General features: G+C 34.0%; 1 pseudogene; it reads right to left on the reverse strand.

Annotated features, from left to right (window-relative positions):
- Window positions 1-244: 244 nt before the first annotated feature.
- LOC102427648 lies at window positions 245-1,190 on the reverse strand (annotated as a pseudogene).
- Window positions 1,191-4,324: the final 3,134 nt, after the last annotated feature.

A 4,324-nucleotide genomic window follows, 5' to 3' on the forward strand; every position in this document is an offset into this window, starting at 1 on the left:
TATTGATCTGATCATGTGATTTTTATCCTTCATTTTATTTACATAGTGTGTCATATTTATTGATTTGCAGATATTGTACCAACCAGCAGCTGATATGAGAACAATTATTATTAGGTGAACATTTACAAGTTGATAACAAGAAAACATTTCTAGTTTCCCAGGCCTATTACTGCTTTCTAAGGCTTTCTGTATCATGAACAGCTTCTATAACCTAATTTATGGTATATACATTTGATATTGAACTTTACCTGGGGTGCTTGCTCAGGATTTTCCATAGCCTATGCAGGGCACCTTTCACTTCTTTGTTTCTCAAGCTGTAGATCAAGGGGTTCAGCATGGGTATGATCAAAGTGTAAAACACAGAGGCCATTTTATCACTGTCAAAGGAATGACTGGACTTGGGCTGCATATACATGAAGGATAGAGTTGCATAGAATACAACCACCACTGTCAGGTGAGATCCGCAGGTGGAGAAGGCCTTGTGCCTGCCCTCTGCAGAGTGCATCTTGAGGATGGCCAGGAGGATCAGTATGTAGGACACAAGGACCACCAGCAGAGATGAAACCAAATTAAACACTGAAAAAATCAGTATTATCAACTCAATGTCACGTGTGCTTGAGCATATCAGTGTCAACAAGGGAAGATTGTCACAGTAGAAATGATTAATGATTTTATGGCCACAGAAAGATGAAATAAAAATCTTTATGGTGATTATCAGAGAGAGAAAAGCACTGTAGAGATAGGGGACCGCTACCAGTGCCCAGCATACCCTTGGTGACATGATGACTGTGTAGAGCAGAGGGTTACAGATGGCCACATAGCGGTCATAGGCCATTGCTGACAGAATGAAAAGTTCACTAATGATGAACAAGATGAAGAAGGCTAGCTGGGCTGCACACCAATTGTAGGGGGATAGTCTTTTGTCTAGTTACAATGTTTGCCAACATTTTTGGTCCCACAGCTGTTGAATAACCAAGATCAGTGAAAGCCAGGTGTCTGAGAAAGAAGTACATGGGTTGTCTGAAAGCCTGGAGTCCATCTTGGTGAGGATGATTCATGCCCAAGTTGCCCACCACGGAGACTGCATAGATGATGAGGAACACCCCAAAGAAGGTGGCCTGCAGCTCAGGGTGATCTGTGATTCCCATTAGAATGAATTCTGTTAGCACTGTTAGGTTTCGTTGGTCCATCCAAGTTTATCAGAAAACCTATTCTGGATAAAGACATTCACATATTCAATAGCTTTTATGTAGTAACAACTAGCAATTTTTTAAAAATATATATATTTTATTGATTTCTTACAGAGAGAACGGGAGAAAGATAAAGAGTTAGAAACATTGATGAGAAAAAAGCATCGATCAGCTGCCTCCTCCACACCTCCTACTAGGGATGTTCCCGCAACCAAGGTACATGCCCTTGACCGGAATCGAACCCAGGACCTTTCAGTCCACAGGCTGATGCTCTATCCACTGAGCTAAACCAGTTAGGGCAAGCAATTTTTTTTTGTATACAATGTTGGTATAAATAAAATAAATCCTAATATACCAGTTAGGCTATATTAAAATAGTCCACTTCCCACAAATAAAAACAGAGACAAGAATAGAGTTGGAGAAAGAGTTTTGTGTTTTCCACTGGGGGAAATTTTCCCCCCTCTAACATTTGATAATATTGGAAGCTATTTGGTTGTCACAACTGAAGGAGCTGTGCTACTGGTATACATGGTTGGCGTCTAGTAAGGTTGCTAATTATCCTACTGTGTTAGTGTATACCCCCAACAAAGAATTTTACAGCCCCTAATGCCAGTAAGTCCAGTGGTGGCAAACTCTGTTTTATGTAATGATATGGATATAAACAAAGAAAAAGGCAGTAAATATAAAAAATGTTGAAAACTGTAGGCATTAGGTTTGTAGTTCACTGTTAAGCTTTTCTGTTGTCTTTTATGCAATGACAATTTCATAATTGCACTTACTAAATTATAATCACACAATGTGACATGAACCTATGTTAATTACATAATAGAATTTTTAAAATCCAAATTCCAATTATGTGTAGAAACATTTAGAATCCCCTCATTTAAATCATATTCCTTTAATTTAATTTACTAAAACTCACATTGATTTGTCATGTTAAGGTATCGCCTACAAGAATTTCAGATGCCATTTATTAAGGTTTATGTTTCATAATCATATATTCATATACTTATAAGTATTCTATAATATAGACATTGCAATTTTGTTTGTAATACACAAATATTAATTTTAAAAGTGTTCAATAAATATTACTACATTTTATGGTAGAATTAAAAAAATAAAACATATTCCTTTTAAAGCCATTATGTCTACAGTTGATGCAGGATGACAAATTTAGCACATGACCAATATTGGACAAATGTGTATCTTATGGAAACTCCTAAAGATCATAGTAGATATTATGTGTATAGGAAAATATACATAGGTAGATATAGTCTCTGTTATACTTACATTTGTAGGATATACTAAGGAGTACTTAGGGCTAATGATGTAAGTTTTCTTAATTTCTATACACAACAACAAAATCAATTGTTCTTCATAATATGATTGGGAAGATATAAAAATTAAATGTTTCATTGTATATATGGTACCTGGAAATATCCCTCTAATAGTAAATACATGTCATTTTTATTTTGTGTGTCTGCTTTTATTTAAGTGTAGACAGTATGTTCCCGAAATGGATTACCTTTACATATGTCTACATACATTCTTTTTGTGTGACATAACTTCTTTGTCTGGGGTATGCTGATAAAGAGCCCGAGTAGTCTGTTATCCAGGAAACTGTTCCTGGTGCATGCCTGCATCTTTCCACCAGGACCAAACTCCATGACTATATGTGGAACATAATTGCGTTGTTATTGTGAATAATTGGTCTTCTTCCTTACTTAAAATATTTAATAAAAATTCACATAAAACCTAAAATATCTCCTTTTTATCTGGGTGCATTATAACTAACATACATTATGTTGTTTGTAACATAATATATATATTTTGTCATAGTGGAACCTAAGCTAGTATGAAGAAACTGAGCAAACTGAGAGACAGGAAGATCACTGGAATTGGTTTTATGTAATTAACTTTTGTAAACATTCCCTTTGGATAAAGACATTCTCTAATGAAAAAAAAAGGTGTAAAATCACTGCATTACACATATTGGCAAGATAAAGTTCAAAGGTATAAATATGGATTCCATGATGTTAAAGTCTGGCCACAAAGGACTCCTCCTAGTATAAAAAAGCTTTTAATGTAGACATAAATAATTATAATAATTATAATAAAGATGTATAGAAATATCCCTGACATGCCACCAGTTTAAAAAATACTAGAGTAATGCCAAAGTAAAATGAGAATGGCTTCTAAGATCAAATAAATAATGGATAAATAATGTTATATACATTTTCTTTAAAAAAATAAAAACAATACAATTGATTCTGTCTATAAGAACAATATAAACAGGAGTCACTGAATTAGGTATAAGAAAGCATATAGAAAAATACAAAATATAAAGCATTACATTTTAAATGTGTTTATGGGAAATCCACATTTTTTTTTCACATAAAACATTGCTGCTACTAGTGTGAGCTTCTGATATGCTATCCTGTTCCCAAGTACCTACCATTTTAAGTCAGAGATACTGAAATTCTTTAAGAAAAATGTAAATGAATGGAATAAGTAAGAAGCAATATAAATTTTTTTAGGTGCAATGAAAAGCTAAAGAAAAAATTACATCGGTAGGTGATGGCTTTCCTGGAAGATAATGGACGGAAGAAGGGCTTTCTCTCACCAGCTTTAGCCTTCTATAGACAGCATCAAATTAGGTTTGTATAGTTTACTATCTATGTCGACTATCAGATTATAATTGTTAAAGATATACTTGGTGAGAAATTATATGTGATTTCTGACAGATTTCACTGGAAATTGAACACAGTGTACATTGTACCATCACCATAAAACGTAAAAATCTTCTACCCTCCAAAATTTACTTTTCACATCTGAATGTAAGGTGAAAACACCCTTTTGCCCATCAAGTTTATCAGAAAAAATTCACATACATACATTGATTTAAATATTCAATAATTATCGCAATATTTTTTAGAAGAAGAGCCTAGAGCACTAAATGACTCAGGGTTTGGAAGGACATAACACTGGAAATTGAATACCTTCAGCTTGATAATTCTGTCAAAATTTTTAGTTTTCCATTCCTGACTCTCTTGTTTGGCTTTCTTGTCTTTTGGTTTTGTCTTCTGTTACTCAAATGATTAAGTATTTATATGATACATAAATTTCACATGAGC

The sequence above is a fragment of the Myotis lucifugus genome, unplaced genomic scaffold (assembly GCF_000147115.1).
Source record: "Myotis lucifugus unplaced genomic scaffold, Myoluc2.0 scaffold_97, whole genome shotgun sequence".
Taxonomy (NCBI): domain Eukaryota; kingdom Metazoa; phylum Chordata; class Mammalia; order Chiroptera; family Vespertilionidae; genus Myotis; species Myotis lucifugus.